We start from the raw sequence: 21554 nt of genomic DNA on the forward strand, positions 1-21554 counted from the left end.
CCTGGCCACACCCCCACGCCACCCCCTGCCCCCTCGGCCTCCGTCTCTCTGCCACACCCCGTCTGGGCGTTCCCAGAGCGGCTTCCCTGGCAGCATCAGCGGGAGGGGGGCCGCTGACTTGTGGTTTCTGGGACGCGCCAGTGTGGGGTTTCAAGCCGGCCCTGGAGTCTCCTCCCAGGCAGGCGAGTCAGCTGCTCTGGGACCTGGGGCTGAGGCCGCCCCATGGGCAGCAGGAGAACCAAGCTTACTGGGCCACCCACCCGCTACAACAACCCTGGCGTCGGTCCTACCCCCACCTGGACCGCCCCCAGCTCCAGCCCCCAGGCTCTGCCACTTCTCACTGCCCTCAGGGGCCCTCTGCACCCTCCTCCCGATGAAGCCTTTGGAGCCTGCTTCTAGACACACCATTCTGTTGCTCAAAACCCTTTAGTGGCTCCCTCTTGCCTGAGGAGGAAAGGCAGAGTCACTGGGCCTCCGTTCTCCGAGCTGCAAAATGGGTCTTCAGGGAGGACTGCCTGCCCCCATAGGGCTGCCAGGGGAAGGTGTGAGTGGGGAGGCCCCTGATGTGCTGGGCAGGTGGGGGCTCCCAGTAGCACCCTGAAGCCGGTGGGACCTGCTTCTGTCTCTTCCACCCCTTGCTAGCGCCCCAAGCCCTGTGCCAACCACTCCTGACCTCTGGGCGCTAGAAACACACCACATTCCCATGCCGCCTCCCAGGCTTCACCTGGGCTTTGCCTCTTCCAGAGGCCCAGAGTGGACCGGGTCAGGGCCGGCTGGGCAAGCGATGGGTGTGTGCCAGACTGAAGTGGGCTTGGAGGTGGCCGCAGGAACGAGCTCAGGCCCGGGGGGCGTCCTTCCCGGTCCTGGACCCCAGTTCCTGGCATCCCTCCCAATGCCCACTCTTGTGTGTTGGTGAGCAGGGCCAGGACAGGGAGGGCAGGCGGATAACCGCACCCCGCCTCGGCTCAGGACCCGCCCACCACCCCCTCTTCTCATGGGGCTCAGGGCAGAGGTGACGCACGCCATCCTCCTCTTGGTCCTCGTTTGTCTATTGAGAAACTGAGGCTCGGGAATGCAAATGGCCAGCCAGGCCCCAGTTGCCAGCTCAGGTCAGGCAGGGCTACCCAGGCTAGACAGCCAGCCGAGGCTGGGGGTCACCGGGCCAGTGGGGGGTGGGGCAGGAGGAGGTGAGGGAAGGTTGGGGAGGGGTGGGCAGCCCAGAGCCCAGGTCCTGGCCTGGAGGCTGGGCAGGAGGGGCTGGGTGTCCCTGAAGCTCCCTGTGTCAGGCATCATCAGGATGGAGGTTGGGGGTGTCTCCCACCGGAGGATCCAGGGTCAAGGAGGAGGGGAAAGGAGCTTGGGGCAGAGGGACTCCAGCCAGGCCAAGAGGAGCTGTTTTGGAGGAGGTGATGGCTGCTGGGACAGGGTGGTAAGGGAAAGGAGCCCAGGTGGGGGCAGGAGAGGTAGGCGGGGCAGAGCCCGGACAAGGGGGCCTCCGTGGAGGGTCTGCCCTCCTGACGTCTCACCTTCCAGGACCCCAGGAATCCCAGCAGAACTGACTCAACTGCATGCCTGGGTTTGGAGCCTCTCAGTGAGGCGGGGTGGGGGCCAGCATCGGGACAGCCTAGCCACTGTGGGCCCCAGGCGTGCTGGAGCAGGGCAGCCCACTCGCCCAGCACGCTGGGACTGGTCTCTCGGCGAGCTCAGGGACTTGGGAGGGCCCTGGCCAGACTGACTTTGGGCTGAGGTCGGGTGGGTAGAGCCAGGGCAGGGCCACAGAGCAGGTCTGGGCACCCCCCAGTGGCCAGGCCCCGGGCCAAGGGTAGCGTCCCTGCACCCATCTCTGTGCCCTTGTCCTAGGAAGAGGGGCAAAGCTGATGCCTCTCGGCCCATCCGCCCCCCACCCCCCCGGGGGCCCAGGCTTCAAGGCTCTGCCGCCGGTCCCGGCTCTGCCATCTGCCACTGGCCGGGTGCCCCAGGGCGCTGCCCGTGACGCAGGCTGTGGCCTCTGGTCCACCTGCCTCCTGGCCAGATCCCAGCCCGCATGCACACACAAGCATGGTCACGCATGCACACGTGCACGCACACGCATGCTCACGGTCAGACCGGTTCTAGGCGCCTGGCTCTTGGCCCGTGGAGGACAAGCCTGCCCGGCGGCTGTCCTCTCCCTTCCCTGACTCTAGCCTTGGCCTCCCACCTGCCAGGTGGGCAGGACTGCCCAGCCGAGGCCTCACTAGGCTGGGCACACAGAGGAGCCTCACAGCGGCAGGGGGTGGGGAGCAGGGAGAGGACAGACCCTGGTTGTGGGGACCCTGGAGATCCCTGTGCGGCTGAGTGGCTGGGTGACATCACGGAGCACCCAGCCCTCCCCCACACGGGCGCCTCCAGCGGGGTGAGTGGGTTCACCAGCAGCGCCCTCGAGCTCCATGTCACCCATGCTCATCCCTGTCACTTGGCCCTCAGGGCCTGGAAGGGGGCTGCTGACGGGCCCTGAGAGCCCCGTAGGGCAGGCCTGGTGGGGCGGACCCTCAGATCCCAGTAGCTCCCGTTACTTAGGTAGCTGGACGCATCAAGGACACATCAGCCCCGCCTCTCACCCTGGCTCCCACGCTCCCCTGGGCTCATGGTGACACCCTACCTGTCACTGCAACAGTTTGGGCCATCCTGGCTTGTGGGTACCCTACTCACCCTCTCCTGGCCCCTGCCTCAAGGTGTGGGGGTGTCCGAGGGTCATCTGGGGAAGCTCTGTGCAAGCTGCTGAGCCCACTGGGACTGGCGGGGAGTGGGCATCTGCGTGGGCAGGGGCAGTGAGCGCGCACCCATGTGCCAGGACCTGGGTGGGCTTCCCCGGGCGCTGGGTCATGGCCTGGGCCTGTGTGGACCCTGACCAGCAGGCCTGAGAGCCAGCCTCCCCAGGAGGGTGCAGGTGGCCCTCCCCGTGCCCGAATGTCCCCTGAAAAGTCCAGACCCCCTGATGCCTGGACGGCTGCAGCTTTCACAGCCTGTGACCAGACCTCACCCACAGGCTTCATCTCTGGGCCAGGGCAGCTGGGCCACCACCACTGGGCAGCAGAGTGGCTCACCGATCCGGGGGCCCCAGCCCTGAGCCTGACAGAGGGCACCAGGGCCTGCACCTGCCCCCTCAGCACACACCCCAGGACCTTTGGCCCCACCCAAGCAATTGCCACCTCCCAGGCCCCCTCCGATGGGAAGCCCCTGCAGCCTGAGGGCTGTGCTTTCCCCAGGCTCTGGCCCGGCCTGAGGCAGTTGGTTGGGAGGGTCTCCTGCCCTGGGGACACCGGTCTGGGTGGGGCAGAGGGGAGGAGAAGCAGGTCTGCCCATTAAGCATGAGTACACACACACCAGGGCGGTGTCTAGGCCGGGAGCTGCACCAGAGATCCGGATCCAGGAAGCCTGGGCCCGGCGGGTGGCCGGGGTGTGCGCTGTCAGGGCTGTGGGCACCACGGGAATGGGGGGGGGCGGGCTAGGGGCGCAGGCCAGGGAGAGCAGTACAGAGGCAGTGGGGGGCGCAGGTGGAAGGAGGGGAGGGCAGGGACAGCAGGGGGTGGGTCTGGGGGTGGGGGCAAAGCAGTGGGGAGTGCAGGACCCGGCGGGAGGCTTGGGGCCCATGGCCGCGGGGCAGAGGCACCGGGGGACACAGTGGGCCCTTGTCCGGCCTGCTGAGGCTCCTGGGTGCCGTGCCGGGACCGGTGGGGCGCCTTGAGCAAACACACGCCCTGTTCCGGCTGCACACAGTGTCCTGGGACGGGCAGCCGTGGCGCTGGGCCGGCAGAGAGGGCGGCAGCAGGCCCAGGCACACACTGCCAGCCAGAGCCGCCCCTGCCCGGGGTCCTGAGTCGGCCGTCAGGGCCCACCGGGCTCCCTGAGGCTCGGCCAGGCGCAGGTGTTCCCGAGGCCCCACCGGCCCCAGCAGGAGCCTCTCTCGGCCGATGGCGGTGGGCTCATCACTCAGCCCGTCTCCCAGGGCCTGCCACCCTGACCCCACGTGGCGACGGGACCCAGGGGCTGGCCGACGCTGGCCCGGGCTCACCTGGACGCCTGGTCTGTGCCCTGCACGCAGGGGCAGGCTCAGCTCTGTGGCGATTGGGGCTGCAGGGGGCCCTGCGCACGGCTGAGGCCTGGCTCTGTGGGGTGGGGTGGGCACAGGGTAAAGCTCCCCTCCCTCTTCCTTCACAGTTCCGGAGGCAGCCAAGGAAAGGGTCCTGGCCATCCAGGAATATGCACGGGGGACCGCGGCTGAGCTGGGGCTGCTGAGGGTGGGCCTGCGCAGGGGCCGGCATGGGCACTGAGGCCCGGGGTCCCGTCGCAGGCCAGCCTGGGTCTGCAGCTGAGGTCCCTCGCTGAGGGCCGTCTCTCAGCTGCCACCCGCTGCAGGGAAAGGGGCACGGGACCTGACGGGCCCAGCGGGGGACCTGTCCTAAGCCCAGGAGGGTGACTGCTCTCCAACGCACCGGGGAGGTTGGCAGGGCCCCAGGAGGGGGCATTTGCATGACAGATGAGTTCCCTGGAAAGCTGCTGTGCCCAGGAGGCCCTGAAGCGGTCGTGCCCTGGGGCACTGCGCCCCGAATCCTGCGCCCCCAGCCACCTGAGCCTGGCCACCCTCACAGGCCAGCCCCTCCCACTGCTGTGTCCCCCAGGCCTAGGCAGGCCTGTGTCCCCAGCTGGTGGTAGCCTGCTACTCCCAGGGAAAGCCTGGCTCCGGGCCACACAGCCAGGTCCTAGCCACAGCCAGCCTCAGAACTTTTCCTCACCTGTTAGGAAGACCTGAGCAGGGCCCAGAGCCGCTCGGTGCCCCTGGGGTCCCTATGCCCAGCTGGTGGTTCTAGGCCAGTGGGGACAAAAGTGTCTGCCATCTGAGCCAGGCCTCCTCTGCCTCCCTGGCCTCGCAAGGCCGCTACCCCACTCCGCAGCTCCGCAGGTGCAGGGGCTCCCTCCCAGATTCCCGGTCCCCAGCATCAGGGAAGAAGGGAATACCTGGCCCGCTCAGGTAAGGGGAGGCGGGAAGGGAGGTTGGATGCCTGTCTGGCTGGGAGAGCCGGTGTCAGGGTGCTGTCAGATGGGGCTGGGGGCCTCAGTGGTCCACCTGCTCTCTCCCCCTTGGCCGCCTTGGAGACATCAAAGAAAAAAGGCATCTGACCGTGAATCACTGGTGGTGGAGGGGCGCCCAGACCAGTGCCACCAGGTGAAAAGTGAATGTGGGCCACGTGGGTCCTTGAACGTAGCCTGAAACAGGTGAGATTAACAACTGATCTCAGACCTGCCGTCCGAAGCCCTTCAACACGGGGTCCGCACAAACCAGCGTCAACGACACTACTCACGTCTCTCCCTCTACGAGCCCCCCACCTCCTGCACCTCCCGCATCGTGGGCAGCTCAGGCCGCGGCCCGACGGGGCGCCTTTCCCATGGTGCGGCTCTGGGCCCCGACTGGGGGCCCGGAGCCCGTGACAGACAGATCGCCCACCAAGGACGTACCGGTCGCTCCCCGGAGATCCCAGGGCACCTCCGAGTTCCCAAGCCCCGGGCGGGGGGCCTCGGGGGGACGTGGGGAGATGTGCCCAGGGAATGTCTTTTTAAAAAATGCGCACATTTTCATATCCAAATTACTAAATGCAAGATGCATGCAGAAAAGGGCACCAAATTTTGTGCAGTTTGAACAATAGTAACAACGCAAACATTGTATGTGACCCCCCCCCCCCGGTCATCCAGCAGGGCCTTGCCAGGACCTCAGCCTGCCCTTGCGCCCCCTCCTACAGAAGACCACGTTAGGCATCCCCTGGCTGTCCTTATATTTACCACCTGTGCTCACGTGGCACTCCGTGTCAACACGGTCCTGCAGGATGCCTTCTCAGAACAGCCTCCCCTGCAGCTCCCCACCTGAGCCTGAGGCCAGCCCCTGCCCTCCCCACCGGCCCCCTGCTCTCCCTGTGAACCCCTGCCCTCCCCACTGGCCCCTGCCCTCCCCGCGGGCCCCCTGCCCTCCCTGCCAGCCCCCTGCCTTCCCCGTGGGCCCCCTGCCCTCCCTGCCGGCCTCCTGCTCTCCTTACCGGCCCCCTGCTCTCCCTGTGAAGCCCTGCCCTCCCCGCCGGCCCTCTGCCCTCCCCATGGGCCCCCTGCCCTCCCTGTTGGCCCCCAGCTCTCCCCACCAGCCCCCCCCAATCCTCTCCCCCCCCACCCCTGCCAGGACTGGCCCAGGGACCACTGCTCAGAAAGCAGGAAGAAGTGACACTGAAGGAACTGAAATACAGAACTTTTTCCTTTTTTCCATGGTCTTTTTCTCAACTAGTCATGGTGGCTTTTGTCATTTAATGTTGTTCTGAGTAAAACATTAAATTGCAAAGTCGTTATCGTCAATGTTCCCATTTTTACATTGTGTGGCCCGAGTTTTAAATGCAAATATCAGCACAGAACTCACTACAGACACGGAAATCCCGTGGTTTGTGTTCTGTGGCTCCTGACAGGTGTGTGTACTGTTTTCGGAACAGAGCAGGGAACACGACAGCACCCTAACCCAGCCGTGCGTTTTCACTGTGGTAAAACATCCACGACTCGAAATCCACCTTCTAACCACAAGGTGTGCAGTTCGGGGGCGCTAAGCACGTTCGCCCCTCTGTGCACCTGTCACCGAACTTCTGTCTCCCCAGACTCTGTCCCCATCACGCACTCTCCCCCACAGCCCCCTCCCCGGCCCTGCCGTCTGCTCTCTGTCCCCCTGGGTCTGACCGCTGCAGGTGCCTCCTAGAAGTGGAACCAGACAGGATTTGTCCTTCTGGGTCTGGCTTATTTCACTCAGCACAGTGTCCTCAGGGCTCCCCCGGGTCGTGGCAGGTGTCAGCAGGCTGAGTACTACTCCACGATGACGATGGGCCACACTTTGTCTGTCCCTTCGTCCGGCGGGGGACACCGGGGTTGCTTCCACACTTGGTCCACTGGAATAACACTGCCAGGAACGTGTCTGAGTCCCTGCTCCTGGTTTCCAGAGCCATATGCCCACTAGTGGAACCCCGTGTCCCACGGTGACCCCCCACTGTCATCCACGGCGACGGCACCATTCTCCATCCCCAGCAGCAGTGCACAGTCTAGGCCAGCACGTGGTGTTGGGGTTGCAGCTGTCCTGGTGGGGGGAGGGGGAATCTCAGGTGGTTTTGATTTGCAGTGTCCCCGGGTTTTCCTGCCCGACACCTTCTTCCTGTCCTCAAGGTCATCTGCACCCAGCTAAGGTCCCCGGCCACCACGGGCCCCTCCCCCCTCAGCCCCCCCGTGGCCGCTCCCTCCTGACCCGGGTAGCTGCTTGCCCACTCCTTCTGCTCCATCCTCCCCTCCTGGCCCCCACCTGCTCAGGGAGCCCCGCCAAGCCTCCCCGTCCCCAATATCAGTTTCCCCCACCACCATGTCCGACAGACATATCTGGGGCATCATTTCTCATCCTTACAAGCCTCTCGGGCCCCCCCGCCAGCCGTGAGACTTTACCGGCCAGCTCTTGGAGGGGTGGCCCTGGTTGCCGCCCCCTGCCCTCCTGAACACCCTGGGCTCCACCCTCAACGTTGTGCGGGTGAGCTTTGGCCACGCGGCAAACCATCCCGAGCTTTACCAGCACTGGTTTGTGACCTCATGGTCTCTGTGGGTCTGGAGTCCAGGTGCGGTGAGGCTGCTTCCCCCGCGGGCGGCGGATTCCGTCCTCCCTGGTGGGGCTTCCCGCAGCTCTGCACCACATGGGGTGCACCTCCGTGGGGCACCTACCCGTGGAGCCTTACAGGTCAGCCTCCCACCGGGCCCACACGGGACGTGAAACCAGGAGGCGGGATCCAGAATCCTCCCGGTGCTCACCACTCACCCTGTCCTTGCCTCTGGCCTGGATGACCCCAGGGCCCCTTCTCGCTGACCCCCCCTCTCCCCTGGGATCGCCTAAGTCCTGTGCCACCACTGCTCAGTCCTTGGTCTTCCCAATGGCCTTCTTGCCGTTGTTGGCACTGCCTCCAGCTGAGGCCCCTGGCAGCTCCATGGCGGCGACTGAGCAAGACGGTGGTGGACAGCCTGGCCCGCCCACTGAGAAGTGCCGGGGCGAGGGGACAGCCCAGCGCCCTTGCACACGTGGTGATTCGCTGGCTCTTCTATGGGGCCCATGGCGGCGCCCTGGGGAGAGGAGCGCAGCCTGCGTCCACCTGGGTATCTGCAGATCCAGAGCAGCACTGTGGCCCCAGAAACGTGGGGGCACGTGCGGCCACGTCCTAAGTCCACACACCACAGTCCCCAGATGAACAGCTGGGGTTGAGAACTCAGCCTACGAGCTGGGGCTATACTGTGGTCACATGGAAGCTTCGGGAACTCCCCCCACCCAGCCAAGATCGCAGATAAGCAGAGCACCCCTCCCAGGGTGCAGGTGACCCCACCCCCACTGCCCCAAGGGAGCAGGCCACGGCTGCTGTCAGCCCCCGTTAACTCGCCGGGTCAGCCCCTGCAGCCTGGCGGCCACAGGCCCACCACAGAGCTGCCCGAGAAGAGTGGTGGTGTGGCTGGAGCAGCTCTGCCGAGGGCCATGACCACGGATTTGGTGAACGCATGCTTTCCTATCCCAGCCAAGAGGACTAGAAACGGCACCCCCACCGAACAGACCACATGCGCTTTCCAGTTTAGCCAGCCTTCACCCCCGTGGGCCAGGGCTGGGGGGGCCTCGGGGGCTACCCCGCACACCTCAGAGCCCAGCCTGGGCCCAGCCTGAGCAGCGCGGCCACCTGGCCACCAGGCATGGGGCCCGCCACCGGGGGAGGGGGGGCGGGGGGGGGGCGGGACAGCTGTGGCTTTGTGTCCTCCACTGGCAGGAGGCGGCCTCAGCCACCCAGATGCCTCGGCGCTGCCTGCGGCTTCAAGAAGCTCTGTGCACAGCGTTTTGGGCCATTTCTCCTGTTTGCTCCGGAGCGCCAGACGGGCTCGGAATGCACGGGGTCAGCAGCGAGCAGACGCGGGGGCTGGGCAGCCCATCCGCCATCCAGCACTCCGCACCGCGACTCCTCGTCACATGTGCGCTCCAGCGCTCACTCAGGCCCTCACTCAGCTCTCACCACCTGGTTCATGCACTCATTCATTCACTCGCTCACTGGTTCACTCATTCATTCACTCACTCACCCCCTGGCTCACTCACGCATTCATTCACTCACTCACGCACTCACCCAGTGGTTCACTCGCTCATTCATTCACTCACTCACCCGCTGGTTCACTCACTCATTCATTCACTCACTCACACACTCACCCACTGGTTCACTCAGTCACCCAGTGGTTCACTCACTCATTCATTCACTCACTCACCCACCGGTTCACTTGCTCATTCACTCACTGGTTCACGCACTCATTCATTCACTCATTCATTCATTCACTCACTGGTTCACTCACTCATTCATTCACTCACTAAGTCATTCATTCATTCATTCAATAAGTAGTTCTTTCCTGAGAGCCAACTCTGAGCCAGGCCCACGTCAGGTTTCAGGGAGGGAGGGCAGTGGCTGGAAAGAGAGGTGGGTTTATTCATTTATTCGCCATTAAACAAAACTTTCTGGAGAGGCTATGGGTCTGCAGCACTGCCGATGGCTGGACAGATGGACGGATGGACAAGAGACACACAGATTCCCCAGCTGTGGGTTCTGGAGGAAGCATCCCTGCAATAGTCACCTGAAGCGAGCCCCCCCACCCGCTGCCCTCTTATTTTCTCCGACAGAGGCGACCATCTGGTTGGCCGAGGTGGCACCTCCAAGGGGGCCTCAGCGGGCTGCAGGCTGTTGGCAGGCCCACAGAGGACATGACCCTGTCAGCGTGCCAAGGCCTGCATGTGGGAACCAAGATAATGGTGGACCTGGACCACAGGTAACACATCCAAACCGAGCACCCCGCCCCAGCCCCGCCCCGGCCCCGCCCCCACCCCGGCCCCGCCCCTCCCGGCCCCGCCCCGGCCTGGCCTCCACCCCGAACCTTGGAGGGGCCCTCCTCTTACTCCACGCCAGGCTATCAGCAACGCCCCCCATGCTGCTCCGCGGCCCTCATTGCAGCCAGGAATTTCTCAGCAGCACTCCCGGCACTGTGCCGCCGAGGGATGCGTCAGCCTTTGTCCGTTTGTTGCCCCTCTGTGCAGAACCCACCGGGTGCCCAGCCCGCGGGGTAGGAGCCAAGTGCCCCGCCCCCAGATCTGACCCCTGAAGTCCCTCACGCCGGCTCCTCTTGACCCTCAGCTCCCACTCCGGGCAAAGGTCCCCGGAGGCCCAGGGATCTGCTGTTGAGCCCTCCATGCACTAGGCCCAGAGCTGAACTGCAGTACCTGGTCAGGGGGATGGAGGAGTGCTCATCTCCCCCTCTACCCCTCAAGCCTTTGAGCAGCGCCTCTGAGCCTCTGCAGGGGCCACTCCTGATGGTGCAGACGCAGCCATCGGGGCATGGGAGTCACCGGTGCCTGGCTGCCCATGAGCTCGGGAGGGTCACTCTCGAGGCCCAGGGCCTGGCGCGGACTGGCTCAGTACTCTTCTTCCAGTGGCTGAAAAGAAGACAGAACAAGATAAAACCTCATTACAGCTTGGGTGGGGGTCCAAACACCGGCCCACCACCAGCCTGAGGAGGTTGCAATTCAGATGTAAGGGGAGCCCTGCCCGCCCCCCCCCCCCCCAAGACAGCAGGGACACAGCTAAGCACTATGTGGACAGAGGCTAGACCGGGCAACCTGAGGGGAGGCTGCTGGATCACAGGCAGGTGGCAGGCACCTGCCAGGGGGCCAGGGTCCTGGGGCCGGCACAGCCTCCTGTGCACCCACCTCCTTTCTCCCTCACTGCTCCTGGACACCCCCACCTAGGCCTGCAGAGCGAAATCCACACCCACCCCAAAGGGCCGACCGAGGTCGCTGTAGAACCATGGAATTGACTCTGGCCCACGAGGGCCCAACAGGACATGCAGTGGTGGGGAGGGGGGCTGCTCAGAGCCACAGAAGCCCTGAGTAGTGGGGAGATGCAACGTCAGGGTGGGGCGGGGGTGGGGAACTGTCACCCTGACACAGGCCTGCCCCCCCCTCCAGTGCCAGGCACCCTGTGGCACTTCACAGCTGCACCGGGCAGGGGGACAGCTTGGGGACCGTGCCTGGGATGGGGGCAGGGGTGGGTGAGTGAGCTGACGGAGTCTCCTGGCTGGGAGCGGGGCCAAGAGGGTGCAGTTGCTCACGCCCTGGCCATGAGGACAGAGTGGCTGTGCTGATGATCGGGGCTTGAGTGTATGCAGGTGTGTTCAAGTATGTGTGCACACGTGTGTGCAAGTGTGTGAGTGCAGATTATGTGTGTGCACATGCGTGTGTGAGCCACAGGCTGGATATGGTCCTGGGTGGCAGGGACATGATGCCCACTGACCCCAAGATGCTAGCTGCCCTGGGGCAGGAGGGGAAGGAGAGCGTCTTGGGCTGTTTTGGCCACCACCTCCCCCCACCCCCTCACGGAGCCTGAGCCTCATCCCTCCTTCCCCATGCCTAACCATGCCCTTCTCTGTACTCCTGGGGTCTTCAGTCCAAGGCCACACTCAGGGGCAGCCCTGGTTGCTGTGACCTGACCGAGACCCCTGCCCACACCTGTGATTCCTGCACCTGCCCGCTCACAGTGTGGGGCTGCTCTCTTTGTGGGCTTCCACATGGGGCTGTGACCCCACGGTGGCCAGGCCTGCTGTGCTCCCCGCTCTGCCTCAAGCTGGGGGCCCAGTGGGCACGTCTCAGGGGTCCGTCCCTCTGTGGTCAGGGAGCAGGAGAGAGCAGCCTCCAGGTGACTCCCCTGCCCCCCACTGTGGGACTGAACACTGAGGGCAGCTTTACCCCCAGAGCTGGAAGCCTGGGTCTCCTGGTCAGAGGAACATAGAGACAAGGGGATAGACAGACAGGCCCAGCTGGTGGCCAGTAGAAGCTGCTGAGAATCGGCGGAAGCTGGGGCGGGCGGCCGGCGGGTGGCCCGATGGGTCCTGGAAATCCTCTCTTCCTGTTTTCCCAACAAAGGGCCTCTGTCCCCCCAGGAAGGCTGCTGGCCAGTGGCGGCGGACGCGCCTTTTCCGTAAACAGGGTTGTTTTCCTTTTCTCCTCTTGTCACAATAACAGCGGGCTCCAGGCCCCCCATCCCGGCTCTGGGTACCACCGGCCACAGGGGCCTGCAGGGGAGGGGTCACCGCTAGCTGAGGACAGGCCCCCCGGAGCAAGCAGGAGACAGTTCAGTGGTGCCCATCCCATGGGACGGGTGGGAGGCGGGACCAGCCCTGGGGTCCTCCAGAGCCAGAGAATCAGGGGGCTGTGCTGAGCCTGTGACCAACAGGGCCTGGCCCAGCAGCACCTGGAGCGGAGGGCCAGGGCCGAGTCCAGAGGGGGCTGGTTTCCTGAGCCTCCCTCCAGCTGGATCTCCCTCCAGACTGCAAGGGGCCACAGTGCTGGCTGGGGGGGCCACCTGGGGATGTTCAGCCAGGTGGGTGCTATGGTGCCTGCTCCACAGAGGAAAAGCTCAAGGGTCTGAGAGGACCTCTGAGGAGGACCCATAGTAGACTGAGCCTGCCTGCATTCCCGGAAGGCCTGCTCTTGCCCGCCGGCCACATGGCCTCAGGAGTGGATGACAGGGGAGGGAAACAGCCCTCCCCCCCACCGGGAGGACCCACGAGAGTGTTGGGACCATCTCGCTGACCGTGGCTGGGAGCTGTGTGCACCCTTCTGCGTGCCTGGCCGTGCAGCGGAGCAGGAGTGGGCTCTGTGCCCGGGCGTGCATGGCTCTGAGTGGGCCAGTGTGCTAGCGTGTGGGGCTGATTGTGTGCGCCCAGGCAGCAGGGTCTGAAGGGGCCTGTGTGAGGGGCTGGGGGGCTATTTATAGCTGCCTGGCTTGGGGAGGAGCTATTAATAGCACGGGTGGAGGGTGAATGGACAATATACTCAGGGTGGGGTGCGGGCGGATGCCATTCTCTGCCAGAGACACCCGGGGGCTGGCACCCCAGCCCCCACCCAGGCAGCCAGACAAGGGCCACTGTTATGTGGCCAGTGGCTGAGCCAGGGTGCACGCTCACCTGGCAGAGCAGGCTGGGGGAGCCCCAGGTTGGAGCCCCCCTCCCCAGTCACCCCTCAAGGGGCCATGTCCCAGCCACCCTTCACCCTAAGGAGGGGTGTGCTGATGGTGGGGCGAGAAGGGGCTTGTGGGCCACAGGGGCACCTCAAGCCCTCACCCCCAACCTGTGTGCTTTTTGGGGAAGAGCCGATTTCTAGCCTGAGACCGGAGCAGATTTGACGCGGGGTCCTGGCTGAACGTGCAGGCGGCCCTCTCCTCTGTCATGACAGCTAGGAGGTCGAGCAGCAAATAGGTGCCTGGCTGGATCTCTGGGCCACACGAAGGGATGAGGGTGGAGGGGATGGACGGAGGTGCACTTGTTTGACCGCTGTTTGAAAACTCAAAGGCATGCTCAGCTGGAAGCACAGAGATCAGACCCCACTCCACGATGGTGCAGACTTCCCTGGGTCCCCAGCCTCCCTGGGTCTCCCTGAGCGTCAGAGGGTTCAAGAGGGTGGGAGGTGCCCAGGGTCCCACCGGGCAGAGCCCTGCCTCCCAAGGGAGGATGGACGATGGAGGAGCCGGGCCCCAGGAAGCCGCGGGGGCTCAGGCTCTGATGAGGCCAGCCCAGACCCTGCCGGCCCAACTCCCCAGACCCCCGGCCCTCCGGAGACAGAGCCTGAGGTCCCAGAGGCACGTGGAGATGAGTGGTCATCCCTCCGTGCGCCCGGCCATGGAGGGCAGCGGGGCGGGAGGCAGGAATGGCCCTTCCTGAACCTCAAAGCCTGGAGTAGGCCTTGTCTAGGCTGGGCTGGCAATGGCGGGACTCCGGGGTCCTGGCGGCAGGGGCGGGGCGCCCGCGCTGGGGGCGCCCCCAGTCGAACATGGGGGTCGGGGAGTTCCCGGGGGCCCACACCCCGGCTGGAGGCAAGGCGTCCCCCGGGCGCAGCCCCCCGCCAGCCTCTCGGAGCCGGGGGGCCACATCCTTCCCCGGCGGGGACGCGGGGGCGGCCGCTCTCACCTCCCCCCCCCTTGAACTTGCGTCGCATCCACCCGCCCGCTTCCGCCGGACGGGTTCCTTGGGGAGCCCCCCCCGCAATGACGTAACGAGGAGCGCGAGCGTCCCGCCCGCGGCCACCTGTCGTCAGGCGCTTTCCAGAAGGTCGCGGCTGACCGCGCACGCGCCGCGCCTACGTCCCCGAAGCCTCGGGCTTTCCCGTCAGCGTCACCACCAGCGTCCCCCGGGCTCCGGGAGTGGGGGCGGGCCCGGCGGACCCCCGCCCCGCCCCGCCCGGGGGCGAGTCCGCCGCCGCTTCCAGCACCGCCCCCTTCCCGGCAGGGCCGCGCTCCGTTCCCGCCCGCCGCCGGGGCCCGCCCGTGGGGGCCGGAAAGGGGGCGGCGGCCGACCCTCCCCCGGCTGTGGGGGGCGGGGCGGCGAGGCAGCGCGCGGCTCGGGCCTGCGGAGCCTGGGGAGTCGGGGAGCAGCGCGGGGAGCCCCTGCTGTGTGCCGAGGTCCCCGGTCCGCGTTCTCTGTGCCATGGGGTCTCCCGGGGGACTGAGGTGTGGGGGGGTCCCCCAGACACCGGGCGGCGTCCGGAGGGGCCCGCTCCCCACCCCCACCACGGCGGGCTGTGGGCCATGCGCCCACGAGCCCGGCAAGGACACTGCGGTCCGCGGGTGACCCCTCCGGGGGCAGGGCAGGAGGGGGAGCGGGGGGGGGGGTGGCTCGGCGGCTGCTCTGGGATCCGCAGGCCTCGGGGGCGCTGCCCTGGGTCTTCAGGGTTGAGGAGCAGACATGGTTAACGCTCTCTCCCTTCCTCCCTCCATTTATTTCTGTGCACCCTTCCCCTCTGCAGGTGGGGAGGGGAGACCCCGGCCCTGGACAGCGGTGCCGTGGCTGAGAGCCGGGGGCTGCCCAGGCCCAGCCTGATGATGTCCGCTGGAGCCTTGGGTCTAGAAGGAGCCCCCACTGGGCCTGGGGGGAGGGGTCTCTGGAAAGGTGGGTGTCCCACACCCCACACAGTCTCACCAGGACGGGCTGGGCCTCTTGCCCCTCACTGGTGTGGAGCCAGCCAGCCTGGCGTCTGGGATGATCCCAGCCACGGTGAAAGCTTTGAGGGACCCCTGGACTGGGAGGGGGGCTTGTGGCCTGAAGGGCAGCTTGTCTCTGCCGAGGCGGGAGGCTGGTCCCACCCAACCACAGGCTGGGCTGAAGCCCTCTCTGCCCCACCCCCTGCCCTAGGCCCCAGTGCCCCTCCCCTGAGTCCCTGACCCAGGGCAGATCAATGTGGCAGCGGGGTACCGGAGAGAAGGACTCACCCACACGCCCAGAGCCCCCAAGTCATCTGTTTAACAGGCGTCCTGCACCAAGGAGTGAGTTGGAGCCCCCGCCCCCAGGCTTGCCCGAGTGAGCCCGGTGCAGGAGGGCCAGAGGGCAGACCCAGTGGGGTGTGGGAAGGCAGGTGTGGGGGGGCATGTGTGAGCTGAGAGCAGTGCCTCAGGTGGGGTCCCCAGGAGTCCGGCAGGGAGGGAGTGAGGAGCCGAGGAGGAGGTGGCCCCCACAGCTGGCCCAGAGAACGGGCAGGGACGAGTTGGGCCAGGGGCTGGGGGTGGGCACATTGGGGGGTGGGCGCGAGGGAGGCCCGGCAGGCCCTGGCAGTGCTGGAGGGGCTGGTGTGCGTGGGTGGTGGCCTGCACACAGCGAGCAGACCAGGCGCGCAGCATCAGGCCAGGGCCAGGGAATAGGAGGGGACGGCCCGTCCTCAGCTGTGGGGACCTCGCCCTTGGGCCCTCCAGGGATGGTCACGGCCATGACTTTGCGCAGTGAATAGTCACTTCATGGGGGAGCAGAGGCCGGCCCCCTCACCACCCTGGGGACGCTTCCCAGGGGGTCAGCCTGGACTGACAAGCCTTCTGGGAACAAGCGCAGGTGGACAGAGCCGGGGTGGTCCAGAAGGGCCAGTGCAGAGACAGGAGGACCGGGCCCGCTCTGCACTGTGGGTATTCCAGGGGTCACAGTTGTCGCCAGGGGGACTGGGGAGGGGGCCCGCACTGGCCAGGCAGAATCCAGTAGTGGAGAGTATGGGATGATGATGTTCCCTGTCACCCTGGGAAAGGGCCACAGGTTGCAGGGAGGCTGTGAGGACTGAGTGGTCAGAGGAGTCAGCTCCCACGGGGTGTACCCAGGTCTGCTGTGTGCCAACCAGGGTGCTGGCTGGAGGGAATGGGCACTCAGGGATGACCACACAAGTGGCCCACCCCTTTACGGGAAGTCTTCCTTCAAGAAAACAGGAGCCTCACCTCTCAGGACCCGCCCGCCTCCCTCTTGGAAATAAGTAGTGACAAAATGTGTTGGGGACATGGTGGCTCAGTGCAGGGCGGAGGGACTCAGGCCCCAGCACCTTGTCCCAGGCAGCTGAGGGGAGCTCACTGACCAGGAGCCTTTCCCGAGGTCTGAGGCTCCGTCCCAGAAGGTGCTGCGGTCACAGGGCTGGGGAGGCAGTCTTGAAAAGGGCAGACTGTTACAACGGCCATGGCCACAGTGGAAGGCTGGGGTGGGCTCCGCCGGAGGCCTGGAGGACACGCCGCGCAGCCAGGCCACCAGGAGCACACTAGGAGTGGCACCAGCATCGTGTGGAGGCCTGCGGAGGCCCCTGGCAGGGTCTGCTGACGGTGGGAGAGGCTGTCACGGAACGGGCAGTGACAGGGATGGTGGCCCCTGGCCACCGGGGGCCAGGTGGACACAGCAGGAGTGGGGCCGGGCCAAGGGCCTGAGGTGCCGAGGTGGTGGTGAACAGGACACAGCGTTCTCGGAGACTGGACAAGCGTCCAAAGAGAGGAAATCAAGGATGCATGACCAGGAGGTCCCAATTAGAAGTCGTGGTCCTTTGCCCAGTTTCCAGGCTTCAGGCAGAGTCCAGACCCAGAACCCAGGGGGTAAGAGGGGGCCAGGTCCTCAGGAAGCAAACTGTAAGTCTGCACTGTGGGGATGGTGCCAGGCCCTCCCCATGACCCTGTGACTGAACGTAGGGGAGGGGACATGCCCGGGCATGTGAGGACTGCTGGACACGGGGTTCCAGTTGACGCTGGTAACCTGAGGCCCAAAGCATGACTGCAGCTCCCCGATTGGAGTGGGGGTCCCACAAATGTGATTCCAGCCAGGGCCTGATCCCTGACTTTGGGTCTGCACACCCAGCCAGCAGTCCGTTCTCAAAGCCCAGAGTGGACAAGTGGAATGGACATACTGGATGGTTGATATCACGTCCTTGGCCACCGGCATGGACAAGGCCAGCGGAAGTGTCTGTAACTGCCCCCAACCGAGACGGTGGCGAGCAGTGTGCCCTCCTGGGTGAGTGATGACACATTTAAAGACCGAAGGGTGCCGGGGACGGCCCTGTGGCGCCTGTGTTTGCCCCACCAGTCTGACCACTACAAAAGGCCGGGGGTGGGTCCGGGAGGACAGAGGACAGCTAGAGGAGCAGGCGAGGCCGCGTTCCCCTCCACCCTGATCAGGAAGGAGAATCAAAAGCCGTGTACAGTCACTTGCAGAGAACATGTGGTCCCTCCCCAGGTGACGGTAACTCTTCTGCCCAGGGTCCCCTGGACCAGCCTCACATCCCCAGAACAGCACAGCTGTCCCCCAGATCGACACCCCTGTGTGAATCAGACCAGATGGTGGAGAAGGGGCTTTCGTAGGACACGTGCACTCCAGGGAGAAATCTAGGGGTCCCGGGCACACGGGAGCCCCTCCCCAGAGACAGGGGGCTGCGCCGGCATGCCACCACGAAGCGCAGCAGCTGGGGGCTTCTGGGAGTCCTGCTCCAGTACCTCCTGGTACCACAGAAGGCCAGGGGCTGCACGGGGCCAAGCAGGGACGGCCCCAGGTCCCTGCTGCTACGTTTGAGCTGACTCCAAGGGGCTGGGGGCAACGTAGGCTTCGCAGCAAGTGTGGGTGGGAGAAGCCTCACAGGGGTCCCCAGGTCCAGGGCAGGGATGTGTGGTGTGTGGGAGAGCAGGTGTGGTTCTGGTCCTGAGAAAGAGGGCCTGCCTGGCTGCGGGACCATGGCCAGCTGCCCGGCCCGGCTTCCTCAGACCTGCCCTGTCGTGAGGTTGGGAGAGACATGAGCAAGGCCGGGGGTCGGTAGCACCCTGCACGCACAGGTGGTCCAGACCTGCGTGAGCTTCACCTGTGTGAGCCCCTCACACCTGTGGCCTCCTAGGGGTTCCTGTGACCAGCTGAGGAGGGGGAGGAGCTCCGTCGTGGTTCCGGGCTGGTCGGCACAGCGTGTGGGCCCAGGTGGACAGTGGCAGTGGCAGGGGGTGGCCCTCTCGGGTTGTGGGGCTTTGGGCAGTGGGCCCAGCTGGCCGGCCAGGGGGGTAGGAGGAGGGAAGCGGCTGTTTCAGGGACAAGGAGTCCAGGGGGAGGCATACAGCGGACCATGGGGCGGGCACAGGGGCAGACGTTTTAAGCCCCACACGGACACCCATCACGCAACAGGTAGACAGCAGCACTCGGCTGCATGGCGGCGACTGGCCGGTCATGGGCCCAGGGTGGCACAGTGTGCAGACGGACGGAATGGCCAAGATGAAGGGCCCTGCTCGTCGGTCTGGTGGGTGACCCCGGGATAGCCCAGCCCCCGCAGTGACTCTCACAGGGACGGCCACAGCTCGTGGCGCCTGCAGCCCAAGGGACGGAGGCCGGGGCCTGAGGTCAGCCTCCCCGCACTGTGGGGGCAGGGGGCAGGGCCGTTCTCCGTGGGGGCGTCCTGGGCCCTGGGGGGTTTGAGCAGCGCCAGGGGTCCCCCTCACCCAGTTGTGACAAGTGTCCTGGGCCACCTGTGGAGAACCACGGGTTTCTAGCGTGTCTGCGCCTGTGGCACGGGCCCCATGTACCGACACGGCAGATGGAGCGACCCGCTCTCCTGCAGTCAGAGCAGGGCATGGTGGCCGTGACCATGGGGCTCTCCGGCACACTCCGGAAGCTTCTAGCTGGCAGGGCATGTATGGAAGGCCATCCTGCAGGAGGGAAGCCACCAGGACCGGGGCACGGTGCTGTGTCCCCAGAGAAGGACCCCAGGGTCCAGGAGCTGAGAGCCCCGGAAACGTGAGGTTCCTGGCCCTGCGGAGCCCCCGTCCGGTCCCCCAGGCCTCATGGGCCAGGGCCGGTGGGGAGCAGAAGCCCAGCCAGCGGGAGAGGACTGCGGGAGAGGCAGGCTGCCCGGCTCGGGGCTGGGGAGGGCAGCATCTGCACCCCGTGATCCTACGGAGCAGGTGGGGGTGGGGTTGGGGGCTGACTCGCAGGCCCCGTGAGCCCCTCCCTGGGCAGCATCCAGGGTGGGGAGAGGGAGCAGAAAGGCATGGTTCCTCTCTGGAACTGGGTCACTCCAAGGTCATCAGGTTTGGGGCTCCCTGTGGGGCCGCTGAGGCTGAGTCCCGCCCTGCTTCCTTGGTGCCCCCTTCTTGCAGAGTTTGGATCCCGGGAGCACGACACTCTTGTCAACGCTGGGGGCTGGGCGCCCCGGCCACATAGGGTCCTGACGTGGGACCCCAGGCCCCCCGGAGGCGGCGGAGCCCAGCACCCACGCGCCTCACCGCAGCTGGGCTCCGGGTTCCAGGCTCCAGGCAGCCATGCTGGTCCTGCAGCGCCACCTGCTGGCCGCGCCCCTCCACCAGGCCCGGCTGTGGCCGCTCCGCCTGGGGCCTGGACCCGCTGTCCCTCCACCAGGCCTGACGGGCGGCCCGCAGGGGAAGCTGCAGGCCCTGGGCAGGGGTCGCCGCCAGAGGCGGGGGGTCCACAGAGTCACCTCCAAGCCCAGCAGAGCCAGAGCCCCAGGAGGGGCTCCGACATCTAAGTGCTCAGCACCCGGTCCCCGCACCTTGGCAGCCAGCACTGCAGTCCCTGGGACCCTGCCTGCACCCACAGCCCCACGCCAGGCCTGCTGGGGTCAGGCCCACCGTTCCTGCCCACATCGTACCCCAGGACGACCCCTACACATACCGCAGGCCAGGCTGGGGACCCCCCTCCTCCTCTGTCTGCAGGCCCTGCTTTACAGGTGAAGACACTGAGGCAGGGGCGCTCCGCCGTTGGCTCCAGACCTACGCGCCTTGGGGAAGGGGCCAGGCAGTCCTCTGAGGGGTGACCGCTGAGTGGGACCCCGGAGGCGGGACGGAGCCAGAGCCAGCCCCCGGGTGCCCTAGCAGGACAGCAGCACGAAGGCCCCGAGGAAGGACCACACTTGGAACGTTCCAGGAACCAGGTCAGCCTGATGCTGCCATGCCCCGCTGGGGGGGCCCTGAGTTGGGGTTCCGAGCAGAATGAGATGGGGTTAATGGGGCACCTAGGCCCGTGGCCACAGCTGCTGTCAGCACGGAGATGCTCACCCTGGCCGCCTCCCTCCCCGGGCCCGCGGTGCCGTGGTGGCGGTCTGGGGTGGGGCCATGGTACAGCAGAAGGCAGGGTACAGACCCCATAAGGGACCCCACAGACCTCGGCAGGCCAACATGGGGACCGCAGGAGAGCCAGCTGTGGGGCTGTTTCCTCGTGTCCAGAAGAGCAGGGCCTGACCCCTCCCCACTGACACCTGCCTGCTATGCCCCTCGCCAGCCCCCCACTCTCAGGCTTGCCCTCCCTCCCTCCGAGAACCCCCAGCCCAGTTCCCTGGAAACCCCCAGCTGCAGTGGCGGCCTCTCCTGCCGCCAGGCTCCCACTGTCCCATGGCCCGGACCCTGACGCCCCGTCTCCATGAGCAGACCATGTGTGTGGACTCCCCAGCAGGTCTGGCCTGGACGAGAGCAGCCCCCGACATGTGCAGCAGCTGCCCTGTCTGGCCAACGTGACTTGTGTTTCCCCTAGGAATTCAGGGGTGCTTGGCCTTGTCCCCCACCACAGAGACGGAGGCAAAGCCAGGGAGGCCAGCTGAGGCCCGCGGGGGTCCAGGGAGAAGCCAACACGAGACTGGGCCGGGGTGGGATCCACCTGCCAGCATGTGGTCCCCTGCCCAGCGAGGACCCGGAGTCCTGCCTGCAGGAGTTCCCTTGCAGTGCCATAGATGCAGCAAGGGGACGCGTGAGCGCTGAGGTCCTTGGTGCCAGGCGGCCGCCCCCAGGGTGACAGCCGCCTGGACGGGGGGGGGGGGGAGGTGCGGGGTGCTCCAGGAGGCAGGTGCTCACTTGGGGTCAGCTGAGCCCGGGGAGCTGGCCGCTCCCGCCGGCGAGAACACTCTCGGGGGCCTCGGAGGGGCCTCTGCATGAAGCCACAGCCTGCATTTTTCTCAACTTCATTCTTGGGTGAGAAACTGGCCCCAGGGGCTTACGATGGCCTCTCTTCTCCAACTGCAGCCCCGAAGGCAGGAGGGCCGTGTCCGGCCCTGGGGGTCCTGCCTCCACCACACCCACTCTCCCAGCCAAGACGCCCAGGACCCTTGCGAGCCCGCGGTGGGGCCGCCCCAGGGAGGCGGGCGAAGGCGCTCCAGGGCCAGCAGCCGTGTGGGGCACAGCCCGTCCTGAAGCATTTGT

At 66.1% G+C, this 21554-nt stretch overlaps 1 long non-coding RNA gene across 3 annotated transcripts; it reads left to right on the top strand.

Moving 5' to 3' along the window:
* The first annotated feature begins 14792 nt into the window (after positions 1-14792).
* LOC113921769 lies at positions 14793-21447 on the top strand. 3 transcript variants are annotated; one of them, XR_003519798.2, is made up of 4 exons: positions 14793-15413; positions 17236-17388; positions 20079-20296; positions 20893-21447. It is a non-coding gene; the product is annotated as an uncharacterized LOC113921769 (long non-coding RNA). The 3 variants fall into 3 exon arrangements; XR_003519797.2 differs by having other exon boundaries at positions 14793-17388; XR_003519796.2 differs by lacking the exon at positions 17236-17388.
* The last annotated feature ends 107 nt before the right edge of the window (positions 21448-21554 follow it).

This window comes from Zalophus californianus, chromosome 9, assembly GCF_009762305.2.
Source record: "Zalophus californianus isolate mZalCal1 chromosome 9, mZalCal1.pri.v2, whole genome shotgun sequence".
In the NCBI taxonomy this organism is placed as follows: Eukaryota; Metazoa; Chordata; class Mammalia; order Carnivora; family Otariidae; genus Zalophus; species Zalophus californianus.